General features: G+C 45.3%; 1 protein-coding gene across 1 annotated transcript in view; it reads left to right on the top strand.

Moving 5' to 3' along the window:
* Positions 1 to 493: 493 nt before the first annotated feature.
* The window catches only part of DISP1 (dispatched RND transporter family member 1), a 143,530-nt gene continuing 131,292 nt past the window's right edge, over positions 494 to 12,731 (top strand). Inside the window, exon 1 of the mRNA XM_036016114.1 lies at positions 494 to 616. The gene's annotated coding sequence lies outside the window, so the exon portion shown is untranslated. The remainder of the gene's footprint in view (positions 617 to 12,731) is intronic.

Genomic DNA, 12,731 nt, shown 5'->3' with positions numbered 1-12,731 from the left:
TAGCGCCCTTGTTCGTGCAATCTGGTGTCTGGCCCTGCACTGCACTAAGCTTCCGGAGGGACAGGCCACTGCTTGACATACTCTGTGCCCAGGTCATTATGTCACCCTCCTGAGTGTCTCCCTCCCTCCTCAACACAGGGGCTCTGTTAGATGAGTGATAGTAGAGTGGGTGACAAAAGCTTGAGTTAAAGAATGCAGTAGCACTTGTATTGTGATGCCTGTATCACAAGTGTCCTGCCTACTGGTGTGACTGTTTCCATTTATGTCAACTTTCAACTAGGTTGTGAGGACAAGGGTCAGTGTCTGCATCTTGTGGCTCTTCATCACAGCGCGTGAGCAGGGCAGTCTCCCCGTCAAGCGATTGCTCCTGGGGTGACGGACCCCCTCCGCGGAGGATCGCCAGAGAAAACACACCTCTGCTCCCCAAAGCAGCCAGGAGGGCGGGGCGCAAAGGGGAGGGACTTCCGGTCCCATTCTTGAAGGCATTCCGGCGCGAGGCGGAAGCCCAGCTCGGGTCTGAACTCTGAACGGAGCCCGAGTGCTCCAGGCACTTGTGCCCTCGGTGGGTGCAGATCGGCCCCGCTGCCACCCCCGCGCCGCTGGACGGGGAGACCCGGTAGGGACCGGAGAGTTGGGACACCCCATGCGGGTGGAGGGAAAGCTGGGATCCCCAGTTTGAGGGAGGGGATCATGATCGGAGACCACCGGGGCAGTGGTAAGGGGCTGGGGAGGGAGGCACCGGGGACCCTGCGGCCGAGGAGGCCGGAGACGGGGAGCCGCAGGTGACACTGGGCAGAGGGATGCATCTCGGAGGACAGCCGCCTGCGTGGGGGAGTGTCCCGGGACTTGGCTGATTGATAAAGAGGGTGGCACGAGATGGCAGAGGTTGGCTTCCTGGGGAAGGTCGGAGAGGAGGGGGTCAGCCCTTCTCTGAGGGTCCTTGATGAGAAGGACGTCTTGACCTAACGGGTCAGAAAGGTGATCAGCCACCCACTGGATGCTGATCGCCTATCGCTTCATCTTCAGTGAATGCTGGCAGTGTGTGTGTGCGCGCGCGCGCGCGCGCGCGTGTGTTTACACCCCATGTGGATTTCAGGAAAATATTTTACATTCCTCGGGAAGCTTGAGCTCTTCTTCATTCAGGTTCCAATTTAGGCTGCATCTCTTTGTCAAACCGAATTTGTTCTTTCAAGTTGTTGCATAGGAGCAAGCCAACGCAAGTTTTCCTTTAGAAGCTTCTCTTCCCTGCGGAGTTTCGGCTGTCTTGTTTCCTTTGTCATGGAATGAACTTCTAAGTATGTTTAGAATTATGGTGATAATTACATGGAAAGCCCACTGTCAGCGTTTGCCGTTACAATCCCTTGTTTTTTTGCCTTTCTAACACAAAATACTAAAAGTTAGGCTGTTTGATTTAGCTTTTTCAGTTTAACCAGTAAGAGCAATTTTAGATTAGGGTGCAGTCAACTACTAAGAACTTACTGTCACTCTTTATTTCTGCTACAAGCAAATAAATATATTTGCCATTAGCAGTATTTAAAAAATATTGGTAACCCAAGATTTGTTGTGATATACACATTAACACAATTTTGCTTGATGGGCAGCTATAATATGTGGCTTATTTTTATCATTGCTGGAGATAATTATAATGAGTTATTGTCTGCATTGTATGTATGTTTTATTAGCTGCAATTAACATGTACTACCTGATCTACATTGTACAGCGTGTCACTTCAGTGTGATTACAGAGGCTCTCCGAGCTTCAGGTAGATGGTGAGTGAAGTGTTTGTTTGCCACAAACTGGGCAGGGTAGCTATGCAGAACCATAGTACTGTCGTTGGTGGAGGGTGATATCCCATGATCGTTTTGCTTGTTTCTGGTGTTTCATATTTCAAGTGTTAAACTTGATTATTTTTTTAAAAAATTACTGTATTGGTGCCCTAGCTGGTGTGGCTCAGTGGATTGAGTGCCAGCCTGCAAGCCAAAGGGTTGCCGGTTCGATTCCCAGTCACAGCACATGCCTGGGTTGAGGGCCAGGTCCCCAGTTGGGGGCGCATGAGAGGCAACCACACATTGATGTTTCTCTCCTTCTCTCCCTGTCTTTCTCCCTTCCTTCCCCTCTCTCTAAAAATAAATAAATAAAAATTACTATATTGGGACAGGTGATTTTTAAATCTGATCTGGTGCTCTGGCTTGCACTGATTCACATAAACTAGAACATTTTATCTTTGTTGGTGCCTTCAGGTCTTACTAGCTTATACATTCTTTTTTGCCTTTTGCAGTATGACTGACAAATAGAACTTGTATAGGTGTAGCATGTAATGATTTGATTTACATATGAACTGTGAACTGATGGCCACAATCAAGCTAATTCACAGACCACAACCTTAGATTGTTGCCATTTCATTTATTTTTTTTGTGTGACAAGAACACTTTAGATCCACTCTCTTCCAAATTTCCAATGTACAGTGGTACTGACTATAGCTTATAAACTCTTGAAAAAAGTCTGTGTTTGAGTCAGAGAGTTACAATCCCTTCCTGGTCAGTGGCACAGCCGATATTTACCAGTGGGAAGCTGGGCGCCTGAGCATGCACAGTGCTGTAACATGTCAATGGGAGTTGAATACTTTTCAGATTAGGAAATGAAAAGACGGCACTGATCTTTAGAGTTACTGAATTAACTGAGGTTAATTTATATAATTTGATCTTAATTCTTTCGATTAGACAGTACTGCTTTTGTTTTGATAAGGCTTATTCTGATTTTTCCGTACACTCTTGGTTTTAAAAAAAGCTATTCTTCCCCCTTTCCCTTGGTTTTTGGAAGATAAAGTGCTTGAGACAATGTATGGGTCTTCTGATGAGATCTTGGTGCAGGAAGTGGCCCAGTTGGAAACCCAAGAGCCCCGCCTCCCGTGGCAAGTTTCTAGTTATGTATCCGGGTGGTATGTTTGAAATCTGAGTGCCTTGTGTTCTGGATAATCTTTGCAATTTTTATTCTTTGTTCTAATTGTAGCGTACGTTTCTTAGCTTTCTCTAGATAAAGTGTATATGTTAGGATTGAGATGCATTTTACAGTTTAACCAATTATGGCAATTTTTTATGAGGGTGCAGCAAATTACTAACTATTCTTATGGATTTCTTTTTATTTCTCTTTATTTCTGCTGGAAAACCTGTCTGTGCACCGGGAGAACTATTAAAACAGGGATAGCCAAAACTCTGTCTTCATATGTGCATACTTACACATTTTGTTTTCTTTGATCACCAGTTTGCAATGTATGACAGAATTTGAACTTCTTTGGTTCCGTACTCTCTGATGATGGTGCTACCATATACAGCCCGTTCTCAGTTATCTGCGTGCCCTGGTGAGAAAGCCACTCCCTGTCACTTGAGAGAACCAGGAGAACTGGTTACTGGCTGAGGAGTGCAGCTTCGGACAGCGAGACGCCGGGCAGAGTGTCGATCTGCTGGCTTACCACCCTGCGGCCACATGGCTTGTGCACCCGTGTGACCATCACCAAGGCGGGCTGAGTGAGGCCCAGTGGGCCCCTTCCGTCAGTGCCACTCTCTGTCCTTGTCCTTCGGCTGAGTTAGACCTTTCTCTCATGGTGACTGAGCCTCGGAGTGACTCAGGGGCGGCAGCGTCAGGCAGCCAGAAGACCTGTGGTCCCGTCAGCCCAGCCTGTCCGTTCCGCTGAGTCTGGTCCCATCGGTCCTGCAGGTTGTCCAGCCTCCAGGCCTGTGGCTATGGCTGTGAGCCACTTGTTTACATTATAGTAGCTTGAAAAATAGTTTTAAGACTGAATTGCATTTGGTTGGATTGTATAAATGGACTCCACTTAGTTTTGCTTAGAGTGAAGCATTTCATGAAATTGTACATGAACTTTTCTGTTGAAGTGATACAGTATACCTCAGAATTGCATGTAGTACGGGTTGCCCTTAGTATTTATTGTTATTAGGTTTTTAAAATTTAATATTTTAAGGGAAAGAAAGGTTATTGGATGAAAGATGTGGGCAGGGGTTAGGAAGGCTGACCAGTACTGGTGACATATCAAGGAATGGTGGTAGGGGCTGCCTGTGGTGGTGGGAAGGCATGTCTCAGCACTCAGGTTGGTTAGAATTGCCACTGCTTGGTGACAGGAAAAAGCAGAAAGACTTACAGTGGTATTATTCTTGTTTAAAAACACCCAGCAGTCAGTGCACTCCCTTACTGTCGGCAAGGGCAGGGAGAGAAGTCCCTCCCACCATTCTGTTTCACCTCCTTGAGCATGGCCTGGCAAGGGTTCTTGAAGTTCAAGTTAATATGATTCAAGTTCAAGTTGAAGTTAAAGCGGATATGGTAATTAGGGTCATGGATTGGTTTGAGGCCAGGGTTGCAACACGAAATAAAAACAAAACAAAACAAAACAAGTGTTGAGGTTTAGGTCAGCATTGGCACTTATTTTCAGCAATGGAGAGGGCAAAGGCGTGGAGAGGGGTGAGAACGTTGCAGACGGGGGAAGACCCGGCACTGTCCGCCAGTGAACTTGGCTTCATCTCAGTGGAGGAGCGGGGCCGGCCCTCCGTTTGCCTCGTCACCGAAGAACAAGAGCGTTCCTGAGCAGAGTAGAGTGCTCAGATAACATATTTTCCTAAGGTATATAGGTATATTCCTAACATATAAACCATGGGCTGCCGACGTGATTTCTTTTCTTCACAAAGAGTTATTTGTCGGCTCCAATTCGATGAGAGCCGGATCCAGAAAGTACCGTGGGATGGACTTTGATTTGACTCCCACATTTTCCTGAAGAAATCCCCTCCCTGTGAGTCTGGCCCTGGTCTCGTACAGCTGGTTTTTAAACTGAAATGTGGGGCTTTTCATTTCTCCCTCATATGCTGTGTCCTGCCTATGGTTCCGTGGTCCAGCGCTCAGCACGGAGAGGCATCTTGCTCTCAGTTTCCTGCGTGCTTATGAGCCATCGTTTTAGGCTGTTGTCTTCTCCACTTTCAGGGCTCATCACTTGAAGCTTGGGTCAGGGCTGGCTGTGGAGTAATGATAGCTAAGTAGCTAATGCTCCTTGTAGGGCTCACAGCAGATCGCCTGTAGATTCATTTACACAGAGTTTTCTGCAGAAAAGTGGGGCAAGTGATAGTTCTGTGGACCTGGTGCCCTTAACTCCCTGAGACACCCAGAAATTACTCACAGGCCTTCCCTGAGCTCGCAGTGGGTCTCCTGTCCCCTGCCCCTCACGTTTGCACGCATGCCACTGAAGAACAGAAAAGGATAGTCATCGGAACTGCGTCCTGACATACCTGTCTCTCTCCTAGCCTTCCAAGTGGAATGTCACCACTTAAATCCAGAAGAGTTGAAAATCTGGTTTCAAGAAAAGAATCTGGGACCTGCCATTTCTTATGTTTATGACTTTGTTTTGGAGTTTAGTCTTTGAACTATGTATGAACTCTTATCAGAACTCTGAAGACTTGTAAAAGCTGCCAGGAACTATAAAAAGGTTTTTCTGAAACAAGACCTGTAGAGGGAAACGATAATTAATGTTCTTGGAAACTAGCCTTTCCAATGGCCTCAGTCCATCGTTATTATTATATAGATGTATAATTATACATAGATTATATAAATACATACCGTGTGTAGTGGTTACTTACATTTTTAGCCAATGCCAGACCTTTAAATCCGAAACTAATAGTCTCTGACACAGACAAATCTTAGTTCCTTGTCTCCTTATTTTTCAACTTAAAACTGTCTATAGCTAAGTCCAGCTTAGAAGAGTCCATTCGTTGATGAGATTAATGCTTATATTTACTAGGTAGTGATGGGAAGTGAGACCTGCAATAATTAGGTTTTTATTCAGTTAGCAACGTCCCGGTAGAGGAGCAGAAAGAACCCTACGCTGAGGGTCAGGGTACCCGGATGCTAGAAGCAGCTCTGCTGCTGATGGGCTGTGTGGCTGGATGCAGCTTCCCGTGCAAAGGGGCTGGGTTCCATCAGTGCTCTCGCTTTCCCCGTTGTTTCGGCGGTCGGTCGTGTTCCTCTCAGCAGCTGCTTCGTAATTCCCGGCTGTGGGAAGTCTTTCTCCTGGGCTAGGAGTGGCTAAATCGTGGCCCCCGGGACCTGTTTCAGCTCTGATACTCGAGGGCTGTGCTGTCCAGTACGCTAGTCCCTGACCCACAAAGCCTAGAGACTACTGGCCCTTTCTAGAAGGAAGTTTACAGGTCCTGCTGTCAGTAATACTTTTTGAATGGAACCAGAGTGTGAATGGTTGTTACTGAGGGTGTGATCCTCATATCCTCAGCAGTTTTCTGTGTATGTAGTGATTCTAAAATCGTTTCCAGTGTCCACGGAGCACTGAGGACTAACCTGTGGATACATCGTCATTAAAACTTAGAGCTTGAAGAATCCTCAGGATGATTCTGCAAGTATCACTAAGTAGTGCCGGGTCTCCATCTATTTTGCATGTATCATTTCTCCTTTTTTTTTGTTTTTGTTTTTTTTTTTAAGATTTTATTTATTTATTTTTAGAGAGGGAAGGGAGGGAGAAAGAGAGGGAGAAAGAGAGAGAGAGAGAAACATCAATGTGTGGTTGTGGGGGCCATGGCCTGCAACCCAGGCATGTGTCCTGACTGGGAATTGAACCTGCAACACTCTGGTTCTCAGCCCGCGCTCAATCCACTGAGCTATGCCAGCCAGGGCTCATTTCTCCTTCTTTAAAATTGAGCTGAGAGTGTAACATCCTTGTAGTGATGTTGTACTTACTGGTAGTTATGAAATACTTTGAAAGCCATGCAAACGAAAAACGTTGAATCTCAGAATCTTCTGGAATCCGTTTTGGAGCTTAAAAACTCCATGTCGGAAATATCACTGTTCTTCTTGCTCCTCTGTATTTTAATAAAGAGAGGTGAGGTGATGGCATTGCTAATTTGTTGGCGTGGTGTAGGAAATACTAACAAAATTAACCTTCTGAACACGTGCTTTACTATTTTAAAGAGGTCATAAGGCACACATCTGTGAATCCTTACTTGAGAAAGAAAATAATCCCAGTTTGAGTCTTTCCTTGTGTTGAAGTATGAATGCGGGAGTTCTCCAGGGGAAAAGCACCATCATCATTTGTGTGTGTGTTTTAAAAAGAGGTTTATTTTAATAAGTTGGCCCATGACATGGTGGGATGGGCAAGCCCCAGACTTAGAGGGCAGGTCAGCAGGCTGGAGGGTCAGCAGGCTGGACGGTCAGCAGGCTGGAGGGTCAGGCAGGAGTTCATGCTGCAGACTTGAGGCAGAATTCCTTCTTTGGGAAACCTTTGTCTTTATTCTTATTGTTACAGCTCATTTGATGAGTTGCCCATACACCGTTGAGGGTAATCTCCTTTATTTAAAGTTAACTTACTGTCCTGATCAACCACGTCTACAAAGTACCTTTACTCAACACCTAGAGTGATGTTCGATTAAGTAACTGGGTGTTACAACCTAGCCAAGTTGACATATAAGACTAATCACAGTACTTAAAACACATGTGGTACATTAAACAACCATGTATATAAAATATTGCACAGGGATTAGTAAACAGGAGAGGGTCTCTACTAGTGGTCTTTAAGGGCTTACCTGAGTTTTCATTCATGTGTCCAATAAAGTATAGAAAATGGGCAATTTAATTAACTTTGTCACTCTTTGAAAGTTGGAAGTTGCTCTTCTTTTGTGGTTTTTATATAGTGTGTATTTTTTTTAACTTAGGGTGCCTTACATAACTTTGACATTTCATAATAATCTTTGTTTGTATAAGTGAATGCTCTTGGTAGTCTTTTTCCATAAGAAATTCTTCGAGCCGGGGATCAGTTTTGAGCATATTTACTCTACTTCCCAGCATTTGTGGGTGAGAAACTGGCCCGGGAGGGTGGAGAGATTCGCTCAGGGAGTAGCAGCGAGCAGAAGAACCGGGATTAGAGGCCAGATCTGGTCTCCGACCCGGTGCTCTTTCTCCTGCAAGAGCGACTGCAGGCACGTGAAGGCAGGCGAGGTCAAGGTTTTCTGCAGAGGGGGTGGTTTTGAGTTTCTACTTAAGGGCCAGAGTATGACGTGGTAGTTAAGAGAATGGAGGCGATGTTCAGGCCATTCTGTGACATTGCGGGGAGGTGGGCGGCTAGAAGTGGGCGTGTCATAGGCACATCCAAGCGGACAGCGCATCCTCTCGGGGCGCGTGGTGACCTGCGGTACCCATGGGGCATGAAGAGATTTTGCGCGTAAGAGCAAGCCAGCCATTGGATGGTGCACAGTCGATGTGCCGGAGGACCTGACGTGTAGAGAACGCACGGACCGAGATGAGGGGCTCTGAGTGCTCGCTTTCCCCAGGAGTTAAGCATAAAGAGACGCGGAGTGTTGGAACCCAGGCGTTTCACGCAGGGGACAGAACTGCAAGTTGCCAACTGCTAGCATTTATTACACTACATCGTGGCGGCAGCTGAGGGTCTGTCTCATTAGAAGGTATCACCGGTCCTTCTCCCCCTTCCCTTCCCGTGTTCTGGCTCCTTTATGCCACCCCCACAGCTGGGTGGTGTAGGAGGTCCTTTAGCCTTCGGGTTCGTCATTCCCCAGCAGGTAGGATCTCGGACTGTATCCAGTACTTGTCTACCTCTGTGGTCAGCAGGTCTGCTTTTTAAAATAAGCCGTGCACTTTGGTGGGGGGCGGGGCTGTATGTAAATTGCAAATTCCATTTCATCAAATTGAAAGGATGTGCTCACTACAGACTATGTCCAGTTGATTTTATTACTCCTGTTGTGTATGTGTGTGTGGTTTGTGTACTTGTTTCCTTTAGAATATAACTAGGAAGATGTGGTTGGGAAAGGGAATGGAAGGTACAGGATTTTGAAGTATGTTAGGTTATAAATTAATTTAAATTGAGAAATTTTTTATGTGTCTACATTTGCAAGCAAAAGGAGTTCTGAAAAGCTTGTAAGAGGCCTTTAGAAGAAAGAAGTTTTTCAATGCTTTTTTCAGTACTCCCTACCTGCTTTTTTAAAAAAAGATATGATTAAATAAACAATTTTTGAGAGAGTATCGTTTTCTGCAGTTTGATTATAAGGTAGAACAATTTCCTGTTTTTGGACCCCAGTGTATGAAATTGTACAGTATTCTATTTCACAGTCCTATAGTTGATAAGTATTGGTAATCTGGAGTAGCATTTGATTTCCACGGAAGACACACGGGCAGTTATTACCTCTAAGAAGCCAGATTAAGAGTAGCGGGTGTCAATCATAATGCCTGTCCCACGGTCCTTGGCACCGACTCTCCTGCTACCTCCTCCTTTCCCTGCTGCTCTTTCCCCACCGGGTAAGGTGCTCTTCTGTCTCCAAAGTGCCCCGTGTGTCCGAGTACCCACTTCTCTTTCTTGGGTTCTTTTGCCTCTCCCCCAAAGGAAATCTCCATTTCTCTGTAACCAACGCCTAAGCCATCATCATTTGATTAAGTGAACTTGAATAAGGTGTGGAATGACTGATAGACCTGGGGAAGCTAAGATTCTTTATAATCAGTTAGATGGGTTGTAAAGTGAAACTTGTAAAACTATACAAAAAACTCATTAACTCAAAGAATTAGCAAGTGGCTCAATAGATATAAATTGTTTGTTTACCTCGTTACTCTAGATTCCTTTTTATTGGACTCCCAGTCTCTACGAGAACACGTTTCTTCCCTAGAGGAGGTGGGAAGAGGAGAAAACAATGGGAGGAGACAGGACCTTTTTCAACCTCACGGACCATCTACTCCCCGACTTCTCCTTCCGCATGTCCTTCCTGCTGCGTAGTCTCACGACAGCCTTTTTGTTTGTTCATATACATACTTTTCTTTTGAAATGTAACTCACCTCCTAGTTGCGGGTTCCTATCTCCCAACTTGCCATTGGATGGATACCCCTAATTGAGGTCATCAGATTACATCTTCTTCCATGAAACTGAAGATTTTACTTTGCTTTTCAGAACAGTAATTAATTCTATGGACATGATGGATTTTTTCCACTAAGGAATAAAAGTTACCACTAAATCTGCCTCTCCTGTTGCACACGTCTGGGCTAAAACCTGCCTTTATGTACTGGTCATATACTACATGCCAGACACCGCACTGGGCACGTTATTTGTATTATATTCAGGCCTCATGGCAACCCTCATATGGGGTAGGTATTTTTATTTCCCTTTTATAGATGAGAACACCAAAGTTTGGAGCGATTAAGTAATTTGTCTAAATTTATACTGCTTATAAATGGTGGGGCTGATTCGAAAGCCCATTGGCTTTTAAAGATTTTATTTATTTACTTTTTAGAGAGGAAAGGGAGGGAGAAAGAGAGAGAAACATCAATGTACGGTTGCTGGGGGTCATGGCCTGCAACCCCGGCATGTACCCTGACTGGGAATTGAACCTGAGACACTTTGGTTCACAGCTCACGCTCAAGCCACTGAGCTACGCCAGCCAGGGCACCCATTGGCTTTTGATGACCCAGTTTTCCTCTATACTTCCAAAGCTCCTTGAATGTTTTGGTGCTTATATCTAAAGTACTTTTTTAGAGAGTGTGAGCAGCATGATGATTCTCCAATTTTTTTTTTTTTAGATCTACGCACTCCTAGAAGTGTTTTGTGATCCATTTGTTCCACTTTCAACCTTTCTGAAATGCAATAGGGTCATTAGGGAGTTTTTTCAAGGCACCATAACCGATGTCGCGTCTGAAGTCGCCTCTAAAGTAGGAGACGCTTCCGCTGTATTTGCTGTGTGGATGAAAACAGTGACAGAGAGAGGTGGCGGTGAATGCAGCGGGGGAGGGGAGTGCTGCTCACATAAAAATCCATTTCTTTTGGAATGTGAAGCAGGAACTTTTCTCGCGTTACAGCGCGCTGCAGGGCAGGGCTGGAGTCCAAGCTTTGATTAAAAGCGCCCAAACTGTTTTTTTTTTTTTCTCTTTGCTTTACAACCACAAGCTATTGCCAGCTGAACAGGATAATGGAGAGTAATGATGAATGCATTTCCATCTGCTGCGAAACAATTTTTAGACGATTTCATTCTTTTGCACTTAGATGAAAAGGCTGCTTTGAAATGAAGAGTCAATTAGTGGCTACCACCAAATAAGTAGTTATTAGGTTCCCACTCGAGCAGGCTGCTCAGGTGATACTGATGGGGAGGGGGTGGGGGTTTCGGTGGGGGAGGGGCAGTTAACAGTTCGGTCTGAAATACTTTCTCCCCAGGGGGTGGTGTAAGAATTCAAGCATTCCTGGAGTCTTTCCTTTCCATGCCCAACCTGCCCCTTTCAGATGGAGGTGTTACTTTCCCTGAGACCGCCTGGGTTTTTCTTGGGCCGTCAAGGTCAAATGCAGACCAAACTTTTCGAACGATCCCCAGTAGATCCTTTTCCTCATCGGAACACGAGAGAGCTAAGCTGTTCTGAACAGCCTGGGTCTCTCCAGCCCTCCTCCCCAGCTGCTCAGGCTGCGAGGTGGGGCGTAGGGCAGTGCGGTGCCTCCGGGACAGTGGATGGTGCCTCGTGCTTTCTGCCTCTACTGCGGTTTTATTAGCATTGCCATCTCAAGGTCACTTCAGCAGCAGTGTGTTATAGAAAAGCTTCATTAGTCCCTTCATGCCACAACATAATTATTAGTCATGAGAACTCTGGGCTCCAGTGCTCAGATTAGCAGCCGCCTTTGTGCGTTAACACTTTTAAATGATGTTTAATTTGTGTTTGTTTGGTGTTGGATCCAGGCTATTGTATCGGATGACTGTTGATGGGCATTAGGGTTATCTGTTTCTACCAGGGAGGGAATAACTAAAATATAATTTATTTAGCTGCTGCTTAAGGTACCTTTTGACACCTCCGCTACTGTGGCCTTATAAAACAGTCCTAGAAAGAGGATAATAATGACACAGCTGTCTAACAATTATTAAATGTTTACTACGTGCCAATTATTGTGCTAAGTGCTTTACATCTGTTACGTCTAACTTAATCCTCACTGTAACCCCATGAAGGGCCATTATCACGCCGACTTCAGGGGTCCAGAAACCGAGCGCTGTGGACGCCCGATGGCTTGCCCAGATTAACAGTGACTGCAGTTGGGGTTCGAATCCAGGCAGCCTGACTTCAGGCCCTCAACTCCTCCTCCGCCGCACGTCAAGCTGACGCCTCCCGTTGGATACATAATGCAGCTCTGTGGAAGGTTTCCACTCGTAAAATTCCCCCGTGTCGTTTCCTATTAGGGGCTGTGTGTACAGGCAGGATTTTCCGCCTCCATTCTAATAAAACTTTCATCTTTAGGCTTAGTGGTTGCCAGTTGGTTTCTTGCAAAACGTTTTCGGCTCTTAGCATTTTTATTCCAGGTAAGAGGACTGTGTCCATTTGTTGACTCTTTGGCATGTGTGGTTGAGAGATGGGGGAGTCAGACCTTTGTACTGGTAGAAATGAGCACTGAAGGCGTTCTTTATTTCGGGTTATATTATGGTTTGGGGCACGGATTTGTCGCTTGAACTTTACTGTAGACACATGAGGAAATTAATTTTTATTTTATAAAATATGCAGATGGGGAAATCCTGGAAGCAGCCCATGCAGAGAAGAAAAATTCCACTCAGAATTTAAAATTGGCCATGGAGAATTAAAAAGGGGAGGGGGGGGCGAGGGCACATGAGTTGTTGAATTAAAGTTGTCCACCCTTTTGCTCCTTAGGGCTAATTTTATGACACTATTATTGGGAAATTTGACTTTTAAACTTTACCTGAACACTTTAAGTT

The sequence above is a fragment of the Phyllostomus discolor genome, chromosome 15 (assembly GCF_004126475.2).
Source record: "Phyllostomus discolor isolate MPI-MPIP mPhyDis1 chromosome 15, mPhyDis1.pri.v3, whole genome shotgun sequence".
Classification (NCBI taxonomy): Eukaryota; Metazoa; Chordata; class Mammalia; order Chiroptera; family Phyllostomidae; genus Phyllostomus; species Phyllostomus discolor.
The sequence above is the reverse complement of the archived record's forward strand: the minus strand, read 5'-3'. Positions and strand labels throughout refer to the sequence as shown.